We start from the raw sequence: 23,513 nt of genomic DNA on the forward strand, positions 1-23,513 counted from the left end.
ATATATTTTAAAATATCACTACCCAAATTAAAAAAAATATTGCCTATAACAACCCACCATCTGAGTTCCCTTGTCCCCAAAAATAAAACTAAATAAAAAACATTGAACCAGAAATCAATTGAAACTTATGAACACTAAAACCATAACATTCAAGAGGAACACCATATCCCTGATCATACACCAGCTACAAACAATATAAAACAATAAATTCTTAAATACCCCCTTAATACAACCACGACAATACACAACCAACACAATAAAAATAATACTTTCAAAAATTAAAAATGGCATCCAGCAAAAGCCATCTAATAAATTACCACCCAAAACTCCAGCAGCCCAGCTAGCCCTACCAAATCTGTATCTTTACACATACAAGGAACACAACCAAAATCCCAATATTATACATCTCAGAAGTCTGTTAAGGAAACCTACTGAAATTAATTCTACCTCAAATACAAACCAACCCCATCCATAAGGTTATCTTCACTCCAAAACCAAATTGCACATAGTTAATAATACCGAAAAGGAAAACAACACACCATACATCCACCACCAAAGAATATACGATTGGAAGGAAAAAAACCACTCTTTTTTTTCTTTTTTTTTTCAAACTAACTTCTTTTATTAGCTAGGAAAAAAAGATTTTGCCAGGACTGCAACAACTTTTTCTTCCTCTCCTTGGTCTTCTTCTGAAATGTCCCATCTCATTCCAAATTCCTCACAACTTTGGAGTTGAAATCCAAGCAAAAAGCAAAATGCACAGCCCCCCTGTGCACCGGATGCTCTTGTCACTTCTCGGATTCTCCATTTCACTCCACATCTTATCACACTTTCAGTCTTCGTGCTGTCCTGCCGTGATGAGTTTCACAGATTAATTGGTACATGTTAAGAGAGGATTTTTCTCCCTCCCTGCCTCCCTCCCTCGTTGCCCCAGCACTGCCAAGCCCCCCCTACCCCCAAATCAGGTCCCTAAACACCACGTCTACACATCCTTTCCATGTCTCCAGGGACGGGGACTTCCCTGGGCAGCCTGCTCCAATGCCTCACCACCCTTCCAGTCAGGAAGTGTTTCCTACAATCCAATCTAAGCCTTCCCTGCTGCAACTCGAGGCCATTTCCTTTTGTCATGTCACTTCTTCCTTGGGACATCTCGTCACTTAAACCTTACCTGCTCCTTACCTGGGAGGTCTCTGCCTTGCCTGCACGAGAGGAGAAACACTCCCACCACAGGAACGGCAGCTCAGCAGTTCCCACACCAAGGCAGGCGGAGCAGCAGTCCTCACCAGAGCTCACGTGCCACTTTTCAGTGGTCGCCTCTGCTTCTCCTCCCAGGCAGATAGATCTCTGCAGAGTGCTTCCAAATTGGCTGCTTAGGAGGGGGGAGAAACAGGTTAGCCAACTTCTTTAGCCAGACTTAGCTGATGCCTTTGCCTGCTTTGCCTCTTCCTGACCGCCTCCTGCTAAGAAAACAGCTGCCTTTGGACGTCTAGGGGGAACTTTTATGTCAGGCTGGAAAAGGCACTACAGAGACGTGCCTTGTTTTTAAAGGCTCAGCCAAGAAGACAGACAATGGCAGCTTCTCCATCCCCACTGCATGCGCAGCTGTGGCACCGGGCCAGCTCTGCTCCTCCTTCCATGTGGTCCCAAATCTGCTGCAGGAACTGAAGGCTACTTCCGTGTTCCAGTGTTCTGCTTTTCCCGGAAAAGATCTTTCAGTGCCGTTATCCCTCCACGGGAAGGGCCTTTCTGTCTCACACACTCGGTGACACAAGAGGGAAGAGGATTATAGGTGTGTGCTCTTTCTAGCTTTCAGGTGGCATTTTAGCTATCACTTACACAGATTCAAAGTATTTTCTTTTGAAATAATAAATAGTACTAAGATAGCATTTTTAGGCTATTGCAGAAATAGCAATTGCTGACAATGAGGCCATGTCCTTCTCGGTGGAGGAGAGCCATAAAGACAGAGATTCTGTGACAGAAATTTTACAGGATGTCACTCCACGGAGAGCACTCACTTCCACAGGAGTTGGCAGGTCAGCTCCTCCACATCAGACAGCTAACCAGGACAAGCCAGCCTCGGGCTTCACGAATGGCAAGGCAGTAAGAGACGTATTGAGGCCACGCCTTAATAATACCATTAGGATTCCCACATCAAGTAAGAGCACGCACGGCGCAGGATGCAGGTTCTTGCCTCTCCCATGCTACAAGTCCTCCAGGCTACAATAGATGCTCGGGCTCTGGCTCTGGCAGTTTTCAAACTGAAGATGCGGAATTCTGCTAGCGAAGGCCAAGAGAGGCGCTTTGAACAATAAACACGTTTGTAAAGGCGCAGGCTGCCTCTGTCCCCACGCGCAGCCAGCTGGAGGCCAATGGCCACAGCCGACGGTGCCCTGGGTCTGGGCTAACTCATTTTCACACCTTCTCCACCAGGCAAAGCGGCACCACTTCCCTGTGCTGCCTGAAACGGTCCCTGTCACCCCTGGCCAAGCTTTATGCCCTAAGCATCCCTTGCTCTGCAATTCCACGGCACACTGCAGGACAGGTTTTAGGCAGTAGCAGCGTAGCTCAGAGACAGCACAGTCACGGGTCCTGCTATTCTCAGCTCTGCTGGGGGAGGATGCACACCCCATTGACTCCTCCTTTCAGCAGGAGCCTTTAAAGCCCCGGCAGCAGCAGCAGCAGCAGCCACGATTCCTAAACCCTCGCTGCCTTTGGCAGCACCAGCTCCTGCCTGTGTAATCCAATTGACTGGGGGCGATCAGCCACCAGCAAAGGATTTTATTCCATGGCAATTACACCTGGCAGATTAGACTGGGGCCTGATGACACGAGGCTAAGAACGCCTGTGGCAAACAGCACCCTGTACAGCTTAAGGCTGTTGGCAAGCGAGAAGGCATTTCCCCGTCCCACCACTTTAGGTGCTCTTACCTTCTACGGAATGATGAGCCCCAGAGTCTTGAGGAGGAGGAAAGGATTTTGAAGATTCCTGCTACAAAGAAAAGGGAAAAAAAAAAGGAAACTATATCCAATACTCCTGAAAATCCCACAGGAGTAGGCCGCAGCAATATTTTATGTGCGTGACACTTTGAGAAAGAAAGAAGTGTAAACAGTGCAGAAAGAGATAAATTCTAGGTTTGATGTCTTGGGATGAACAGGGCCTTTAGGACTTTTCCTTGTGGCAAAGCTTGCGTGGTCTCTGCGGGAACATGCGTGGAACGTGTCGGGACGGCTCAGCTCAGGTGACAGATCTGGGGGCACAGCAAAGCAACCTGGCCCAGGGGAAGGTGTCCCTGCCCGGGACAGGGGGATGGAACTGGGTCGTTTTTGAGGTCCCTTCCAACCCAAACCATTCTACGGTGTGATGCAACAGGAGAGTTGTAAGGGACAAGAAGCATGAATTCCTTTGGAAGGATAATTTTTGGCCTCTCTAGTAGCAGGCTTTTCTTGCAAGAGTTGCTTTGCTCTTACACTGACCTTGGTCAAAGGTGCTTCACCGTGCAGAGAGCGGTAACAGCCTGCTGCACGCCTTGGTCTTGGCCAGTTCACACAGACCCAGTGGGGGAAAAGCCCCCAGTACTGCTGTAACAGGAGCACATACTCCTCCCCACGTCTGGAAACATCCATTAGGGATTTTTCCAGCCGATGGCAACAGCAGACCGCTTTGTAGCGCAAGGCCAGACTTTGCAGGCAGCATAAAACCTGGCTGGGCTGTAGTACCCAAAGCATCTCTCAGGTCAGTTTCTCCTGCTATTCAGCCTACCTGGTACCTCAGGGCATGGGTACCGCAACAGAGAATAAGTCAGTGCTGCAGAAAACTGCACTACAAAGTCTGGAGCTCTCGGTGGCTTTGCAGGGCTTAAAGACACCTGGTGCATTTTAAACAGATGAAAATTATGGCTGTCCCCGAATAAACGGAATTTCTCTCCTAGACATCTTCTTGAAAAATAATAATTCAAGGGGTGATCAGAATGGGAGCACAGACAAACACAAAGACTAAAAAATACAGTGTCGTCTATGAAAAGGTGTGTCTCCCCTACCACGTCCAGAAGCACGATGGATGGACCAAACGTTTCACCACATCCCTTCTGAGCCGCCTTCACCAGCTGCTCTTGGGAGGCGCTTGTTATTGCCTTGGGAAGGTGATTGTCCTGCTTGAAATTGTAGGCTCAGCTTTCAGCCTCTGCAGGAAGGAGGTGTGCCACGGATCCCCGGTGCTGCAGACGCCCACACCCGTGGAAGGATCCGGGGGACTCCACGGCCCAGCTCCACCTCTCTCTGCCCAGGCCCTGGGGAAGATGTGGGCAAAGTTATTTTTCACAATTGGCACCCCTGCAATCATCGCCCCCATCGACACTTTGAGAGCGCTATTGCTTTTAATAAACAGCAACACTCTTCTGCCACTTGCAAATTACAACAGGAATGAACCCGGAAGACGGGACACAAGAGAAATTTACAGCCGAGCCTTCAAATCTTTCTCTCCAAAACGCAATCAATGCGGCGCTTTGCCCTTAAGCTCAAGTTAAGGGAAAAATTCACAGAATCATTCCGGTCAGAAAAGACCTGTAGGCAGTGAAAGTCAGCACTTAGGTGTGGTCTGAAGCTTGGGGAGCACTGAAGAGGCTGTAAAAGTCACCTGATATTCTTTGGAAATTAAAAAAAACTTGGAAGCAATTAATTAATAACTAATTCCCTGCAGAGACCACACAAGGCACGGGTTGCAGGAGAGATGCCTGAAAGCCAAAGCTGCGCTTCAGTGCCATCTAAGCTGGGAATTTTGCAGGGTGCCGGGACACAAGGTTGTTTTCACTGTGATCATTGAGCAGCGGCCACCCCAGAGCAGGAGGAGCGCGGCTCAGAAGACCTGGCTGTAAAAAATACAGCTTATTGTCCCCAAGCACGTGCCAGTGGTCTGGAAAAGGGCGAAACTGCTTGACATTGCTACTGTGTCTGCGAAAGCGGGGAGCTGCTCGCGCCTCCTCACCTAACTGATGCTCTCAGTTGTGGTGCCACACAAAACCACCTGGCTGTGTTCCACTTCCCTGGGTCTTTTCTGTGCAGGGAACTGCAATGCCATGGTAACTTTTCGGCTCCCACATAACTCTTCCAGAAAAAAACAGCATCTCTGCAGGCCCCCAGGACTTCTCCTATGATACCTACACCAGGCTTTGCAGCAGGGCAGAGCGGCATCGGCCCAAACACCCAGACACCCGTGACACAGAACAGGACAAACCAGAAGCCCCTCAAAGGACTAAGGCACAAGACACGTGACACAAGACATCCAAAAGACACCGAAGGCACGACAGACAAGTGACACAAGTGACAGGCACCGGCACCGCTCTGCCCTGAGCACCTCAGCACTGGGAGACTTCTCCTCCATGTGGCCTAAGGGGCCATCTCCTGCACATCCCTGCCTCCCAAGAAGCTACTCAAAAGGCCCTCCCAGCACCTCGCTTCCATGCCCTCAGCCTGGCACAGCCCTCGACTTATCTCTCGAGCATCCTGGGATGAGAATCCACGTCCGCTGCAAAGGAAGGCCGCCTCTCTCGCTGGCAATTTCCCGCAGTCACCGGGCTCTGGTCCCTTGGTCACGGCTACAATCAGGAAGGCCAAACGTCACTGCACCATCTTAGCCGCACAGCTGCCAAAACCCAGCAAGCCTGCTACTCACCATTCTCCTAAGGACGCCCGGCTCCTCGGCCCGCACGCTGCGGCCGCCCTCGGAGGCCGACGCCGTCGTCGCAGGGCCTGCCTGGCTTAAGAGGAGACAAGGTCATTTGCCATTGCTGAAACCTGAGTGGACCCTGCCTCCTCCTCACTGCTTCCCAGGCTCACAGCAACTCCTTGGCCCTTCCTGCAGGCTCCCCAGGTGACCCCTTCAAACGGAAAAGGTCAAGGCTTCAGCACAGAGCCCTGCGCTACTTCCCGAGTTCCCACGAGAGCGACGAACCGGCTCTGTTGGCCACTTGCTGACGGGGTCTCGGCGTAATACCACTGGAACGCCTAAAGCACACAAACGAGAACAGAGCCCAAGTGTTGCACCAGAAATCGAGACCTGAGCAATAGCACCTGCGGCCATCCACCAGTCTCTGCTCACCTTGCCTGCTGATACCCAGCTTGACTGCCTAAAAATCAAGACAAAGAACAACGCGGTGAACACAGAGTCACCACGTACGCTTCCCCTGCAAAGACAAATGGAGACTGACCTGCTCGGGGCAACCCACTCACCCGGCACGGGCCCCTCTGCCACGGATTGCAGCTGGCTGCACCTGAAAGAACGGTAGGACAAAAGTCAGAGTGCTGCAGGGTAACACAGGAGCTCCAGAGGTCTTGAGTCAATCTACCAATCCCATCCAGAGCCCACCTACACCCTGCATTACAAACTTCCAGGCCCCCAGGACTTCTCCTATGATACCTACACCAGGCTTCGCAGCAGGGCAGAGCGGCTTCGGCCCAAACACCCAGACACCCGTGACACAGAACAGGACAAACCATAAGCCCCTCAAAGGACTAAGGCCCAAGACACGAGACATCCAAAAGACACAGAAGGCACGACAGACAAGTGACACAAGTGACAGGCACCGGGACCGCTCTGCCCTGAGCACCTCAGCACTGGGAGACTTCTCCTCCATGTGGCCTAAGGGGCCATCTCCTGCACATCCCTGCCTCCCAAGAAGCTACTCAAAAGGCCCTCCCAGCACCTCGCTTCCATCCCCTCAGCGTGGCACAGCCCTCGACTTATCTCTCGAGCATCCTGGGATGAGAAGCCACGTCCGCTGCAAAGGAAGGCCGCCTCTCTCGCTGGCAATTTCCCGCAGTCACCGGGCTCTGGTCCCTTGGTCACGGCTACAATCAGGAACGCCAAACGTCACTGCACCATCTTAGCCGCACAGCTGCCAAAACCCAGCAAGCCTGCTACTCACCATTCTCCTAAGGACGCCCGGCTCCTCGGCCCGCACGCTGCGGCCGCCCTCGGAGGCCGACGCCGTCGTCGCAGGGCCTGCCTGGGTTAAGAGGAGACAAGGTCATTTGCCATTGCTGAAACTTGAGTGGACCCTGCCTCCTCCTCACTGCTTCCCAGGCTCACAGCAACTCCTTGGCCCTTCCTGCAGGCTCCCCAGGTGACCCCTTCAAACGGAAAGGGTCAAGGCTTCAGCACAGAGCCCTGCGCTACTTCCCGAGTTCCCACGAGAGCGACGAACCGGCTCTGTTGGCCACTTGCTGACGGGGTCTTGGCGTAATACCACTGGAACGCCTAAAGCACACAAACGAGAACGGAGCCCAAGTGTTGCACCAGAAATCGAGACCAGAGCAATACCACCTGCGGCCATCCACCAGTCTCTGCTCACCTTGCCTGCTGATACCCGGCTTGACTGCCTAAAAATCAAGACAAAGAACAACGCGGTGAACACAGAGTCACCACGTACGCTTCCCCTGCAAAGACAAACGGAGACTGACCTGCTCGGGGCAACCCACTCACCCGGCACGGGCCCCTCTGCCACGGATTGCAGCTGGCTGCACCTGAAAGAACGGTAGGACAAAAGTCAGAGTGCTGCAGGGTAACACAGGAGCTCCAGAGGTCTTGAGTCAATCTACCAATCCCATCCAGAGCCCACCTACACCCTGCATTACAAATTTCCAGGCCCCCAGGACTTCTCCTATGATACCTACACCAGGCTTTGCAGCAGGGCAGAGCGGCTTCGGCCCAAACACCCAGACACCCGTGACACAGAACAGGACAAACCATAAGCCCCTCAAAGGACTAAGGCACAAGACACGAGACATCCAAAAGACACAGAAGGCACGACAGACAAGTGACACAAGTGACAGGCACCGGGACCGCTCTGCCCTGAGCACCTCAGCACTGGGAGACTTCTCCTCCGTGTGGCCTAAGGGGCCATCTCCTGCACATCCCTGCCTCCCAAGAAGCTACTCAAAAGGCCCTCCCAGCACCTCGCTTCCATGCCCTCAGCCTGGCACAGCCCTCGACTTATCTCTCGAGCATCCTGGGATGAGAATCCACGTCCGCTGCAAAGGAAGGCCGCCTCTCTCGCTGGCAATTTCCCGCAGTCACCGGGCTCTGGTCCCTTGGTCACGGCTACAATCAGGAACGCCAAACGTCACTGCACCATCTTAGCCGCACAGCTGCCAAAACCCAGCAAGCCTGCTACTCACCATTCTCCTAAGGACGCCCGGCTCCTCGGCCCGCACGCTGCGGCCGCCCTCGGAGGCCGACGCCGTCGTCGCAGGGCCTGCCTGGCTTAAGAGGAGACAAGGTCATTTGCCATTGCTGAAACCTGAGTGGACCCTGCCTCCTCCTCACTGCTTCCCAGGCTCACAGCAACTCCTTGGCCCTTCCTGCAGGTGACCCCTTCAAACGGAAAAGGTCAAGGCTTCAGCAGAGAGCCCTGCGCTACTTCCCGAGTTCCCACGAGAGCGACGAACCGGCTCTGTTGGCCACTTGCTGACGGGGTCTCGGCGTAATACCACTGGAACGCCTAAAGCACACAAACGAAAACGGAGCCCAAGTGTTGCACCAGAAATCGAGACCTGAGCAATACCACCTGCGGCCATCCACCAGTCTCTGCTCACCTTGCCTGCTGATACCCGGCTTGACTGCCTAAAAATCAAGACAAAGAACAACGCGGTGAACACAGAGTCACCACGTACGCTTCCCCTGCAAAGACAAACGGAGACTGACCTGCTCGGGGCAACCCACTCACCCGGCACGGGCCCCTCTGCCACGGAATTCAGCTGGCTGCATCTGAAAGAACGGTAGGACAAAAGTCAGAGTGCTGCAGGGTAACACAGGAGCTCCAGAGGTCTTGAGTCAATCTACCAATCCCATCCAGAGCCCACCTACACCCTGCATTACAAATTTCCAGGCCCCCAGAACTTCTCCTATGATACCTACACCAGGCTTTGCAGCAGGGCAGAGCGGCATCGGACCAAACACCCAGACACCCGTGACACAGAACAGGACAAACCAGAAGCCCCTCAAAGGACTAAGGCACAAGACACGAGACATCCAAAAGACACAGAAGGCACGACAGACAAGTGACACAAGTGACAGGCACCGGGACCGCTCTGCCCTGAGCACCTCAGCACGCTGAGACTTCTCCTCCATGTGGCCTAAGGGGCCATCTCCTGCACATCCCTGCCTCCCAAGAAGCTACTCAAAAGGCCCTCCCAGCACCTCGCTTCCATGCCCTCAGCCTGGCACAGCCCTCGACTTATCTCTCGAGCATCCTGGGATGAGAATCCACGTCCGCTGCAAAGGAAGGCCGCCTCTCTCGCTGGCAATTTCCCGCAGTCACCGGGCTCTGGTCCCTTGGTCACGGCTACAATCAGGAAAGCCAAACGTCACTGCACCATCTTAGCCGCACAGCTGCCAAAACCCAGCAAGCCTGCTACTCACCATTCTCCTAAGGACGCCCGGCTCCTCGGCCCGCACGCTGCGGCCGCCCTCGGAGGCCGACGCCGTCGTCGCAGGGCCTGCCTGGGTTAAGAGGAGACCAGGTCATTTGCCATTGCTGAAACCTGAGTGGACCCTGCCTCCTCCTCACTGCTTCCCAGGCTCACAGCAACTCCTTGGCCCTTCCTGCAGGCTCCCCAGGTGACCCCTTCAAACGGAAAAGGTCAAGGCTTCAGCAGAGAGCCCTGCGCTACTTCCCGAGTTCCCACGAGAGCGACGAACCGGCTCTGTTGGCCACTTGCTGACGGGGTCTCGGCGTAATACCACTGGAACGCCTAAAGCACACAAACGAGAACGGAGCCCAAGTGTTGCACCAGAAATCGAGACCTGAGCAATAGCACCTGCGGCCATCCACCAGTCTCTGCTCACCTTGCCTGCTGATACCCGGCTTGACTGCCTAAAAATCAAGACAAAGAACAACGCGGTGAACACAGAGTCACCACGTACGCTTCCCCTGCAAAGACAAACGGAGACTGACCTGCTCGGGGCAACCCACTCACCCGGCACGGGCCCCTCTGCCACGGATTGCAGCTGGCTGCACCTGAAAGAACGGTAGGACAAAAGTCAGAGTGCTGCAGGGTAACACAGGAGCTCCAGAGGTCTTGAGTCAATCTACCAATCCCATCCAGAGCCCACCTACACCCTGCATTACAAACTTCCAGGCCCCCAGGACTTCTCCTATGATACCTACACCAGGCTTTGCAGCAGGGCAGAGCGGCTTCGGCCCAAACACCCAGACACCCGTGACACAGAACAGGACAAACCAGAAGCCCCTCAAAGGACTAAGGCACAAGACACGAGACATCCAAAAGACACCGAAGGCACGACAGACAAGTGACACAAGTGACAGGCACCGGGACCGCTCTGCCCTGAGCACCTCAGCACTGGGAGACTTCTCCTCCATGTGGCCTAAGGGGCCATCTCCTGCACATCCCTGCCTCCCAAGAAGCTACTCAAAAGGCCCTCCCAGCACCTCGCTTCCATCCCCTCAGCGTGGCACAGCCCTCGACTTATCTCTCGAGCATCCTGGGATGAGAAGCCACGTCCACTGCAAAGGAAGGCCGCCTCTCTCGCTGGCAATGTCCTGCAGTCACCGGGCTCTGGTCCCTTGGTCACGGCTACAATCAGGAACACAATCAGAAATTTCTGAAAGGACAATACCCAAAAATACCACCAAAAATGTCAATTCCATTTTCCCACAATCTGGCTAGCAAACTTATTTACAAAGACCCCCATTCCCAATACAGTTAATAAAACCTCTGACACCTTTGCTGAAATCACCCTTAAAGCTAAAAAAGCCCTGCCTCCAACTAAATAAACACAAATAATCCCTGTCTTGTGCACTACATAAATTCATTAACTTAACACTTCAGACCTGCTAAAATATAATACCTTAATGAACACCTGTACACAGTATACGCTATCCTTTTCATAAAATATAAAACAAACCTATTTGTTTTACTAACCTAATACAAATATCATAAAGTTTAACTGTAATACAACCTATAAAACCCTCACTACAAATAAAATTCATAAGTTCTATTTTGACCCAAAAATTCATACATTCTGAACATGAACTTTGTCTAAAAGAAATATTTCAACAACCAAAAAAACACAGATAAACCCTTAGAATAGCTACTATAATGCCAAGAACCACCAAACAAATAAACACCTAACCTCACCTATCTAGGACAAGCTACAACAAAACTTCTTTAAAAACAACCCTACAAATATCCATTATCTCCTCAACAATACAGCTCCAGCAAGATCAAGCAACTCAAAATATTCGAACTCCCATCCAAAAAATATTCCATAAACTAAAACACCAAAAAGTAATCAACAAAACCTACTCAGCTTTCAAGAACCCCATTTAACCCATGCACAGATCTAAAACAAATTAAAAAGAACCATAAGCTGACATACCTTAAATAACTCCACCACTAAACACTACTGTATCAAACTTATTAAAACTCCAATACAAACTAAAATCCAAAACCACAAAATAACACGCCATTATTAACATTACCAATACGTTTTCCCCTAACATTTCCTCTAACAAATACAAACTACCATTTACCTTCACTTAAAGAACATACAATACACCTATAACCAACTGCCCCAAAAACAAAAACACAGTCCTACCATCTACCGTAAATGCAGCTAAATTAAACTAAAACATCACCTCCAAAACATTTACAATAAACCAACATCAGATAAAAAGTATAGCAAAAATAATTGAAACACTCATCCAAATTCTCCTCAAAAACAACTTGATCATGAAAAAATACAAAACCAAAAAGCCTACTGCAAAGATCCAATTCCTAAAAGTAAAATAACAAAAGAAACAGCATGAAATTCCCACCAATATCATTAAAAAGTCAGAATAGCTCCACCAGCAAAAAAAAACCCCTAGCCTCTAATAAAACCCCAGACCACCTCAAAAACAAACACTAAAATGCAATTCCTCTGACCATCCCAACTACCATTATTAAAATGCATATGCTATACAAAACTGTCTTCGACCCTGCCATCAATTCCGCATAATATTAATTACTCTCATCAGACATTGCACCCATATCACAAATCCAAACCACTCTAAAACCGAGAAAATAGTTACAAATTAACCCCAAAAAACAAAACTTTAATCTCTAAGTAACAAGGAAAAATTTAAAAAAACCCAAAAAAACAAAAACCACAAACCGAAAAAACTCCACCATGCAACCAAATACTAGGGAAAAAAAACACACTACACTCTTTTCACTAACAATTCTTATCACGTCACAAAAACGGAACAAAATTAAAAACCATCCCTATAGGAAACCACACAGCAAATGCCAGAAACCACTAAAAAAAGAGAAACCCAAGCAACTTACTAAACTCCAAATTGTACAACAGACCCCTCATGTTATTAAAAAAAATAAGCAAATCTCTACCTCTACGCTAACTCAAGGAGGCAGCAATACTCTATAAAATTAACTTAATAACTAAACAAATTAACGATACAATAAAAATTGAAAACAATAAAAAACCTAGTCAAATAACTACCAAAAAAACCCACCATATAAATACCCACGTCCCCGAAAATAAAACCAATAAAAAGCAAAAACAAAACAAGTCAAACTACAAAAATAAACCCCAAAAAACAAACTAGAATTAACAAAAAAAATTATTCCTGACTCAATAAACCCAAAATTCCTCCGTCCAATAAAACAAAAATACCACCTAGAAATAAACACAAAGCCAAAGGATAAATGTAACCAGAAACAATACCTCCCTAACTATTCGTAACCACAAAACATACACTACAATCAAACAAACCAAATACATAAAACCCCGTAATATCATAAACAAAAATGCAATAATATGAACTTTTAAAGCCGCACAAATTTACTACAGGACACTACCTAGAAACAAACACTACATACGCTAATAAAAGCCACCACAACGGAATTTAAAACCTACATTCCACTTCAAGCTTCACGATCCATAAAAACCATAGTCAACTATAAAAAACATATCGTTTAAAAGCATAATACCCCACCAAAAAAAAAAAAAGCGACAACAAAACTCAATTCAAAAACAGCCTTGTCATCAACGCCTGAGCCAACAACCATAACATCGAAGAAGTTCACGATACACCAACTGCAAACAAAACGATACAAAAAATTCCTACAAACCACCTCAAAGCCACGACGTAAAAGAACTTTCCATAATTAAAGCCGCGGCTCCCGGCGGGAACGCGGCTCCTCCGGCGGCTCCTCCGGCACGCAGGGGCCGCGCCGCGCCGGGAGAGCCCCGCCCGCTGCCCCTGCCCGGCGGGGCCGGCACCGGGCCCAGGGGGCCCCGGCGGCGCCCGAGCCCCGCGCCCGGAGCGGCCGGCAGCGGCCGGGGCCAGCGCAGCGCCCGTGCCGCCTCTGCCGCCCGCCGGCCCGGCACGGCTCCCCTCGGCTCCGCACGGCTCGCACCGGCGCGGCTCCGGCACTCCCGCGGCAGCCCGGCCGCGCTCCCCTCCCAGCGCAGCAACTGCCCGGGCCGCGCCAGGAGCGCTCCCGCGCCGCAACCTTCGGGGCCGGGCCGCGGGCACAAGAAGCGCCCTCAAAGGCAGCGGCACGGCCCCAGTTCAACCCCGCAAAGGCTGCGAGAGCTGCAGCTTCCTTCAGCTGAACCCCGAAACTGAGGCAGCGCGAGCTGCTCACCCCGCTTCAGCCAGGGCGAATTAATGTGTTCTCCCCTGCAATTTCATCCCCGACGGTAGCAGAAAAAGGGCTTTTCCTCCAGCTGTGGTAAAAGGGGGATTTTGACCTCAGTTCAAACCCTTGAAAAGGAGGGACAACAGCGCTGCCCCCTCAATTTAGACCTTAGGATGATGAGAATGGGGGGCCTACCCTCAAATCACCCATCATACGACAAGAATTTTTTTTTTTTTCCAGAGGGCACCGGGGAGGGATTGGCAAGATGAAATTGGAAAGGGAAAGGAGAAAAGTCCCCGCTACAAATCCACACGAGCTCACCTGTTCGGCTGCTGCTTCCCGGCACGAAGCTTTGTTCCTCGGCACCTCCTTTGAGCAATGCTCCACGCATCCAAGGGCGTATCCAGGTGTTCCCCCAGACCCTCGGAGAAGCTCTCGGCGTCCTTGCACGAGACAGCGCCGGGAGCCCCCCATAAACCCCTCTGCTCAGCAGCTCCAGGCAAAAGGGAGCGCAGGCAAACTGCCTCAAGCAGCCCCCGGCAGGAGCCGCCCCCTCATCGTCCTCACGACTCACAGCTGGGGCTGCTCTGAGCCCTCATCATCCTCACAGCTCACACCTGAGGCTGCTCGGAGCCCTCATCATCCTCACAGCTCACACCTGAGGCTGCTCGGAGCCCTCATCATCCTCACAGCTCACACCTGAGGCTGCTCGGAGCCCTCATCATCCTCACAGCTCACACCTGAGGCTGCTCGGAGCCCTCATCATTCTCACAGCTCACGGCTGAGGCTGCTCGGAGCCCTCATCATCCTCACAGCTCACACCTGAGGCTGCTCGGAGCCCTCATCATCCTCACAGCTCACACCTGAGGCTGCTCGGAGCCCTCATCATCCTCACAGCTCACACCTGAGGCTGCTCGGAGCCCTCATCATCCTCACAGCTCACGGCTGAGGCGGTCGGCGGCGCCGCCGCCTTGTGGCCAGAGCGCGGTACTGCAGCCTCCCGCCAGGCAGCCGAGAGGCGGCGGCGAAAACGCCTCTCTGTGCCGCGCTGCTGCAGCGGCCGACGGCGTGGGGGGGGCTCTGCCGGGACGCGCTCGACCTTCTCAAGATGGCGGCAAAAAAGAGCGGGAAAGTCGAGGGCCTCCGTCCGCTTACTGGACTGCCTGCGTGGCACCCCGACGCCAGCGCGGCCCCGGTGGAATTTTCTGTGGCGATTCACGTGCTGTGGACACGGGCTGCAGCCTCAGCGGCGCCGCGGGCGGGCGTGTTTTTGACGGGAGTTGCCAGGGTTTAGTAGGGTCGCCTTTCTCTGCCGAGGGTCTCTCGCGGCCGCCATCTTGGAAGTGGCGTGTCACGGACTCGCTTGACCTTCTCAAGATGGCGGGGGAAAAAGAGCGGGAAAAAACAGGTTACCCTATAATAGCCGAGTGTAGCCGAAGAGCCGAAGATAGCCAAGTGTAACCGACTGTAGCCGAGTTTAGCCGAAGTGCCGAATATGATCGACTTTAGCCGAACCGAACCGAGTTCAGCCGAACAGCCGAAACAAGCCGAGTTTAGACGAAAAACCGAAACAAGCCCAGCTTAGACCAACAGCCGAACCAAAGCGCCGCTGCACGTACGTGTTTTAATCGCGTAACCAGGCGGACTCGGGAAAGCCGACAGCCGGAGCAGATTTCTGTTTGGTCTGTGTCTGTGAGGAGCGGGCTGTGTGCTGGACAGGCAGAGACGCTGTCGGAGCGTGGCGACAGCGCCAGCTGTGAGCTCTGAGGATGATGAGGGCTCCGAGCAGCCCCAGCCCTGAGCTGCGAGGATGAGGAGGGGGCGGCTCCTGCCGGGAGGAGGCTGTTTTAGGGGGGAAGGGGTTGCCTGAGCTCCCTTTTGCCTGGAGCTGCTGAGCAGAGGGGTTTATGGGGGGCTCCCGGCGCTGTCTCGTGCAAGGACGCCGAGAGCTTCTCCGAGGGTCTGGGGGAACACCTGGATACGCCCTTGGATGCGTGGAGCATTGCTCAAAGGAGGTGCCGAGGAACAAAGCTTCGTGCCGGGAAGCAGCAGCCGAACAGGTGAGCTCGTGTGGATTTGTAGCGGGGACTTTTCTCCTTTCCCTTTCCAATTTCATCTTGCCAATCCCTCCCCGGTGCCCTCTGGAAAAAAAAAAAAATTCTTGTCGTATGATGGGTGATTTGAGGGTAGGCCCCCCATTCTCATCATCCTAAGGTCTAAATTGAGGGGGCAGCGCTGTTGTCCCTCCTTTTCAAGGGTTTGAACTGAGGTCAAAATCCCCCTTTTACCACAGTTGGAGGAAAAGCCCTTTTTCTGCTACCGTCGGGGATGAAATTGCAGGGGAGAACACATTAATTCGCCCTGGCTGAAGCGGGCTGAGCAGCCCGCGCTGCCTCAGTTTCGGGGTTCGGCTGAAGGAAGCTGCAGCTCTCGCAGCCTTTGCGGGGTTGAACTGGGGCCGTGCCGCTGCCTTTGAGGGCGCTTCTTGTGCCCGCGGCCCGGCCCCGAAGGTTGCGGCGCGGGAGCGCTCCTGGCGCGGCCCGGGCAGTTGCTGCGCTGGGAGGGGAGCGCGGCCGGGCTGCCGCGGGAGTGCCGGAGCCGCGCCGGTGCGAGCCGTGCGGAGCCGAGGGGAGCCGTGCCGGGCCGGCGGGCGGCAGAGGCGGCACGGGCGCTGCGCTGGCCCCGGCCGCTGCCGGCCGCTCCGGGCGCGGGGCTCGGGCGCCGCCGGGGCCCCCTGGGCCCGGTGCCGGCCCCGCCGGGCAGGGGCAGCGGGCGGGGCTCTCCCGGCGCGGCGCGGCCCCTGCGTGCCGGAGGAGCCGCCGGAGGAGCCGCGTTCCCGCCGGGAGCCGCGCTCCGCCCGCCGCCGGGAGCTTTAATCGTTGAAATTTCCTCTACGTCGTGGCTTTGAGGTGGTTTGTAGGAATTTACCGTATCGTTTTATTTTGTTTGCAGTTGATGTACGGTGCGGGATAGGGTGAACTGCTTGCATGCTATGGCTCTCGGTTCAGCCATTGATGAGAAGGTTTTTTTTGAATTGCGGCTTTCTTTGTCGGATTTTTTTTTTGTCTTCTGGTCTATGTTTTTTAAAGTATACATGAGTACTATGTTTTTTAAAGAATACAATGACTTTTATGTGTCGCTGCGTGAAGTAGGGGTAAGGTTTTTAATTCTGTTGTGGCGGCTCTCATTTGCGTGAGTATGTGGTGTTTGTCTTGGGGGGGGTTGAGGTCGTGTCATGTAGTTAATGTGTGAGGTTTTTTTGAATATTTTTAATTGCTTTTTTATTGTTTATCTTACAGGGCTTTTACTTATTTGCTGTGTTAGGTTGGGGTGTATGTATTTTTGTTATGGATAATTTGGGAGATTTTTTATGGTTACATTTAGCTTTAGGATTTTGGTTTATTTCTAGGTGGTATTTCATTTTGGTGGTTCGAGGCATTTTGGGTTTATTGAGTTAGGAATAATTTTTTTCTTGTTAATTTATGTTCAATTTGTTTTGTTGTTTTTTTTTGTCATTTGATGTAGTTGGTTGTTGCTTATTAGATTTATTTTTGAGAATATGGGTATGTTTATGGGGGAAGTTGTTAGGAAATTTTTCATGTAGGTAGTTATTTTATTTTTTAATGGTTGGAATTTTTTAATATCGTTAATTACTTTGGGATTTTTAGTTATTTTCGTAGAGTATTCGTTATTCTTTGAGTTAGTGTAGAGGTAGAATTTTGGACATACTTCGAGTAACGTTCAGGGTCAGTGGTATGGTTTGGAGTTTAGTAAATTCGGGTTTTTTTAGTAGTTTTTATGATTTGCTGCGTGGGTTTCTGTAGGGTTTTCTTTTATTTTCGTTGCATTTTTGTGATGTGACAAGAATTGTTAGGGAAAAGAGTGTAATGTGGGTTTTTTTGCTGGTAGTCGGTTGGCTGGTGGAGCAGCTTTGATGGTTTTGGACGATATTGGTGGGAATTTGATGCTGTTTGTTTTGTCATTTTATTTAGGGATTGGATTTTAAATGTAAAACGATAACTGTATAATTGAACAAAACAAATATATGTATAGAAATGGGAATAAAAAACTTAAAATTTAAAAACAGACTGAATATATAAAAACAAAACATGTAATATAAATAGTATTGTGTATTACAGTAAGATACTGTAATAAGATACTGTAGAGTATTTTGTGTTTATAGAAATGTTCATATAGATTATAAATATAAAGTAAATCCCATATAAAAATATAAGCACAGAAATGTGTTACAAATATATGAAGACACACATAAAAAGACAAAATATTCATAAATAAAAAATGTAAGTCGATACAATGCACAATTTATGTAATACTGTTTATATTTTATTATTGTGTATTGTTGGAAATATATATAAAATATATTAATACAGTACATCAATATGTTATCATATAATATATAACAAATGTAAAATATAAATAAGAAAAAGGTAAATGTAAAATATTTTTAAATGGTTTAAGGTAAAGGGGATTCTTTTTTAAGTTTGGCAATAGACAGAGTTTTTATTATAAAAATTATGAATACAAGTAATATAAAGGTTGAAATCTAAGTATAGAAGTATAGCATAAATACATCAAGATATATAGAAAAATTAAAAATATAAGAAAAATAAGTTGTACCAGTAGATGTAATACATAATATAAATCATCTTTTATCTGTATTGTTCGAATATGTTTCGTATTATATATAATTGTAATGCATCAATAGAAACTGTAAATATAAATGTGTATATAATTTTGCAAAGTATAAATATACAAATATCTCAATACAGCTTAAAAGAAGGGCCTTTTTTCTATTTATTTGGTTAGAGACGGGGTTTTTTGTTTCAAGTAATATAAGTAATATAGAAATGTAAATCTAAATATAGAAATATATAATGAGTATACAAAGACATTTACAAAAATATAAAATATAAAGAAATATAAGTAATAGGAAAAGGCCTAATATGTAATATAAATTACATAGCACCTCAATGTCTCTTATAGATGTGCTTGTGAATGTAAATACGGAAAATGTGAAATACGTTTAAACATGGTTTTAAAGAAAAGGGGCTTTTTCGGTTCCCGCTGGGTAAGAGGCAGGTTTTTTGGCGTTTATTTCAGGGGGTTTTTGGAGGGGATCCCCCCTGTCCGTTCGTGCCCCTGCCCTGCCCGCAGCCCCGCGGCGTGCCGCAGCCCCGGCTGAGGCGGGCGGTAGCGCCGCCTCCTCGTGGCCGGAGCGCGGTACTGCAGCCCCGGACACTCGGCCGGCCGGCAGCGGCCATGGCGCGTCTCTCTGCCGGGGCCCGCCCGCGACCGCGACCTCGGCAGCGGCTGGGCCGGGACTCTCTTGACCTCCCCAGGATGGCGGCAGGAAGGGCGGGAAAAGCGTGGGCTGCGGTCCGTGTACCAGACCGCTCGCACGCCACCCCGGCGCCGCACCGGCGGGATTTTCCGTGGCGTTTGCGGTGCTGAGCGCACGGGCTGTGGGTGGGCGGCGCCGCTGGCGGGCGGGCGCCGACAGGCAATGGCACAGGCGCCTCTCTGTGCCGGGGAGCGGCAGCCGTCGCCGTCTCGGGACGAGCGGCTGGGCCGGGACTCGCGTGACCTCCCCACGATGGCGACAAAAAGGGCGGGAAAATCAAGGCCCGTGCTCGTTCCCTGCACGCCACGCCGGTGCCGGCGCCGCCCCGTCGGGGTTTCCCTCGGTGTTTCCGGTGCTGGGCTCCCGGGCTGTGGAGGTTTCTGGGCTTTGAGCATCCCTCGTGACGGTAGAAGCTTCTGAATTCAGGACTGCACTAAAGGAAAAAGTAAACCACGAAATACACACTTGCAGGAGAGGATCGCAGGCAGGGTGGTCCCCAGCCTTGTTGGTTTCAGTGTTTCTGTTTTGCTGAGGAAAGCGAGAGAAACCATGTGAGACATTGCCCCAGATGTGTGGCCTTCACAGTGGCCACCGGCCAGGAGAAAGCAGAGAGCAAAAACAATTTCTAGGATGAGATGGGAGAGGGGGAGAGAGGTGGGAAGGAGCAGCACTCAGCTGAGCCAGCCAGCAGTGTAGGTCTTTGCCTTTCTGCTTTTATTGTGGCTGTGAAATGCACAGAATTGCTGCAGTTTTGGGGAAAGCTGTGGAAATCACCCCATTTCTCAATTATTTTGGTAGAGCCTGAGTCTTCTGTTCCTCTTGACCCACTAGACACAGAAAATCAGGTCCATCATTGCGATCTCTCCTCTGTCCTTTCCTACTCTGTCTCTACCTGTATGACCATGGTTGTGTGGCTTCTGGTAGCAAAAAAGCCACAAGAAATGGGGACATTGCCCACAGTCCTCTCATTTGAAACTGTTGTGAGTAATCTGACTGGATCTGTAATTTTTTCCAGATAACAAAAGCAAAGCAGCTGGTAAAGATGAGGTTATTTGACCCTAAGATTTATAATGTGAACTCTGCCTCAAAATATTTAGGGTGGAGTTTTCATAGAATACTTTCCTACTTGTTGAGAAGTAGAGATCAAACAAAGCACAGCTTGACTTCTAAGTAGAAAACCCCAAACAATTGTAACATTAACCCAAAAACTCAGAAATTAAAATTTTATCTCTCTTCTTTCTTCTGTCCTTTCTTTCCATAACCTGCACAAGTGATAAGGTTATCAAGTTTTGAGTCCCTCTTCATGCAGTAGTTTAACTTTCCCTCGTTAAGTCAAGTTGCCTTTAGGGTTTTTTTCTGCTCTCTAGTCCCCCTCTGTGACAGTAGCCAAAACAAGGAGTTCTTAAAATCTTTACAGATGCGAACAGGACCTTAAAAACTGGTACCAAAGAATCACAACACCTTATCCTGTGAGGTTAATCCCAGCTTCTTGACAGTACTGGGCCTTTCAGAAGATCCCATTTTCCCAGGTGCTAAAGGCAGTGATACCACTCCCATCACTTCCTTCAGACATTGCACAGAACAGGATTTAAATACACCTCCATCCTATATTAATATATGCATTATATATAGTTTTGCCATCCTTATTTGTTAAGGAACAGAATTCCTTATCTCATAATGAATTTTCAACCTTTATCTGTAGTGGGTTTATAACTAATTATCTCTTTTCCTATTATGATCATATTTTTCCATTGAAATCAGTTCTAATTGGATTGAATCTTAGCAAGAAAGGCCAAGTGTTGCCAGAGAAAATGTGCTCTAGTCAGTACATTTTGTGGTTGCACACAGATGACATTACTGAAATAGATAATCCTCTACAGATGCGTTAATTTCACCAACTAAAAATGCTGTCTTAAGTATTTTACATGTAGAAATAAAGGCCAGCTAGATGACACAGCTTACAATGGTAAATAAATAATTGCTAATGCAAGTCTGTGATTTGAAAAAACTTTTGAAACCAGCATTTCCCACTCGATCAAAATTTGTAACACTACTTTTCCCACAGAATTTCTCTGTTACCATATTTGCAAACTCAGTTATTTTACAGAAATAGGTGATCAAAGCTTAGAAGAACCTGTAGCAAATCCTGTTTGCTTGACACTTGGAGCAGTTGGCATCCAGCCTGGTGTCCTGAGGATGTGCTCCCAAGGGAAAAAGGTATGTATGACATGCATCCTTGTAAAACTTGTGCTGCTTTCTTTGGCATTCCCCCCTCCCAGGACCTGTGTCCATGTGGTATTTCTGCTTTGTTTTTTCTAATTACTAACAGCTGAGAGAGCTGGTGGCCAGGGAAAAGATTTTGAAACAGCTCTAGGAGGTGTTCCAAGGCCAAAGTTTCTGTGCAACCCAGGTGTAAAATGAGATGTTTGCTGCACCTGATCCACTATTGATCAAATGGAACAAGCACTGGAGGAGAAAATACAAGCCTGTTTTCCTAAATAGCTGCATTGTCCTTGGCACTGTGCTGAAAGAGGTGTGAAAGAGTGCTCACTTTCCTTTAACAACTCTATTCTCTGTGTTTTCCAAAGGCTTTCAACAAATGGATTGAAATCGCTTATCTGTCATGGGCATTTCCAACATGCTGGAAGTGTTTCAGTACTCTGGAGAACATGTGTACCTTTCCTGAAATACACCCTTTTGTTGGCTCTTCAGATATTGCTGGAATCATGGACATGGGCAGCTTTACCTAGGTTCCTGAAAACTACTTATGAACCTTTTTCCCTTGGAAAATGTTACATTAACAGACCTCAATATGCAATGTTTGGAAACAACTGAAATGCTTATAAGAGATGATAAGAAATAGAAAATATATTCTGCCCTTCTACTGCAGTCAATAACACCTCTCTGAAGTTGATGCTTATTTCTTTTATACTCTGCAATGAGCAAGGTCTTGTACAATCAGGTTTTATTTTTGTTATTTCTTGTAATTTATTCATAAAATCCAACATGTAAATTTTAGTACCTGCAGTTAAGTCCAGTCTGTTGGGCCTTAGTGCATCCAAGGGGTGTTTCAGGCCATGTGTGAGCAGTATTTTCACAACTGGGTGTTTTGTTTGGATGGAGTGACCTTGACATGATTCTTTGAGCCCTAGATTTTTATTGTGTTCATAGTGGAAACCTTTATCCTGCTCCCTGTAGTGAGTGCTGGTGTGCTGTCTGCTCTGGGCCTGAGACCGGAGCCCTTCTCTCAGAGTAAGATGCAGGGTACTGGGGGTGGTTTGTCCCTTTTCAAAGAGTCACTGGTGATTCTGGTGCAAAAAGTATGGAGAATGTTGCAGAAAAAAACAGTACAAAAATAGGGTGTGGAGTCTTGGAGTGATGGGAAAGGACTGGCTTTTCTATGCTTATATATGTTTGTGCAGATGATGATGTTCATAGCTGTGTGTTTTAGAGCTGTTGTACCTGAGCCTGAAAATGGAGCTGTGGCATAAACCGGACTAAACTTCAGCAAGAAACAATAAATTCACTGAAAATATTGTGATGGGACCTGCCCTATTGTGTCAGCCCCCTGACACAAGCTGCAGGTACTCTGTACTTGGCAACTTCTGTGGGGTCTGGAGGATTTTTGTATGGAAGTTCTGCCACATGGCTGACCAGGGACTGAGGTTTTGTGTAGTAGCAGGGCGATGCCCAGACCCTGACTGAGTGTGGTTTACTCTTAACACATTGCCTTGCTGCAATGGCAGTTGCTAATAAATTTATCAAAGAATTATTAACACTAAACCAAAATATCTACATAGAAATCACTGTCGAGTTTCTCTCAACAAAGCACCAGTGATGGCACCAGAGGAACAGGCAGTAACTGATGCCCGGGAATTCCCCCTGCACAGGAGGCAGAACTTCTTCCCTGGGCACTGCCTGAGCCCTGAACAGATTGTCCACAGAGGGTGTGCAGCTCTTAAATTCATGCTAAAATAGCTAAAAACAGTGAGAGGAGGAGTGACCCAGAAGAACAAAAAATATTGGCCTGTAGATAGAATTTCGAGTGTTCTGGCACAGATGAACACAGAAATTAGTCTAGAGGGAATGCAAAAAACCAGGGAACATTTGGAAGAGAAAGTACAATAAATGGGAAAAACTGGCAATGAACAGCAATCTTAAATTGACTGCAACCTTGTGTTAAGTCTTCTGTTTTGTTGATTCTCACTTCAGATTTATGTGACACCTGATATGTTTTAGTTTCTCAGTAAAGCATAATCTTGTATTAAGATAACGTAAAATTGAAAAAAATTATTAAGAAAAAGTATATATCTAGGCGTCTGAACTGTGTTCATGTGTATTTTTTTCATAGTGTAATGACTGTTAACTACTGCAGACTGTTATGCAGAAAACCCCATGCTCTGCTTCATCATGTGCAAAACCTCCAAGTGACTAAAAATATACAAATAGATTTAAGAAATAATCAAGTAGCTACTAAGGAGTAAAGGAAT

General features: G+C 48.9%; 2 long non-coding RNA genes across 3 annotated transcripts; one reads left to right on the forward strand and one right to left on the reverse strand.

Moving 5' to 3' along the window:
• Window positions 1–579: 579 nt before the first annotated feature.
• LOC135291761 (uncharacterized) lies at window positions 580–14,322 on the reverse strand. Its single transcript, XR_010354473.1, has 18 exons — window positions 13,983–14,322; window positions 9,950–10,589; window positions 9,841–9,868; window positions 9,694–9,746; window positions 9,579–9,619; window positions 9,415–9,495; window positions 8,589–9,337; window positions 8,336–8,494; window positions 8,172–8,252; window positions 7,084–8,094; window positions 6,920–7,000; window positions 6,094–6,842; window positions 5,832–5,999; window positions 5,668–5,748; window positions 4,037–5,590; window positions 2,928–2,988; window positions 1,169–1,369; window positions 580–849 (listed from the first exon to the last, which is right to left on the reverse strand). It is a non-coding gene; the product is annotated as an uncharacterized LOC135291761 (long non-coding RNA).
• A 370-nt stretch (window positions 14,323–14,692) lies between these two features.
• Window positions 14,693–23,190, forward strand: LOC135291763 (uncharacterized). 2 transcript variants are annotated; one of them, XR_010354476.1, is made up of 4 exons: window positions 14,693–15,276; window positions 15,600–15,721; window positions 21,120–21,240; window positions 21,612–23,190. It is a non-coding gene; the product is annotated as an uncharacterized LOC135291763 (long non-coding RNA). The 2 variants fall into 2 exon arrangements; XR_010354475.1 differs by having other exon boundaries at window positions 21,131–21,240.
• Window positions 23,191–23,513: the final 323 nt, after the last annotated feature.

The sequence above is a fragment of the Passer domesticus genome, unplaced genomic scaffold (genome assembly GCF_036417665.1).
Source record: "Passer domesticus isolate bPasDom1 unplaced genomic scaffold, bPasDom1.hap1 HAP1_SCAFFOLD_114, whole genome shotgun sequence".
In the NCBI taxonomy this organism is placed as follows: Eukaryota; Metazoa; Chordata; class Aves; order Passeriformes; family Passeridae; genus Passer; species Passer domesticus.